Source organism: Lasioglossum baleicum, unplaced genomic scaffold (genome assembly GCF_051020765.1).
Source record: "Lasioglossum baleicum unplaced genomic scaffold, iyLasBale1 scaffold2723, whole genome shotgun sequence".
In the NCBI taxonomy this organism is placed as follows: Eukaryota; Metazoa; Arthropoda; class Insecta; order Hymenoptera; family Halictidae; genus Lasioglossum; species Lasioglossum baleicum.
Window position 1 is genome coordinate 10,001 of NW_027471782.1, and position 373 is coordinate 10,373.

Sequence of the window (373 nt, forward strand, 5' to 3'; positions counted from 1 at the left end):
TTGTATAAATTCATTTTTACTCGTTCGAATTCTCAGAGAACCTTTCGAACGAGTTTATATCATATTGCCACCTTCCTTCTTTTCCTTTCTTTCTTAACCTCGAACAAATTCATTTGCCAGATATTCCTGCGTTCTCGGTTTATATTTTTCTCATAACATCACAAATCATTACGTGTAGTGCATAAAATTCATGTTTAATATTTCCCTTTTGGGTTTCTCTCGAGAACAAATTCTTATATTTCCTTGCGTTCTCAGGTTGAGCTAACATCTGGTAGCACGAGTATCCCACGTAGCACGTAACCACGGGCGCTGGACAATCGACACAAGTGCCGAGGAAGCGCGGACAGGACGCATGCTGGGCTCTGGGTGTAAC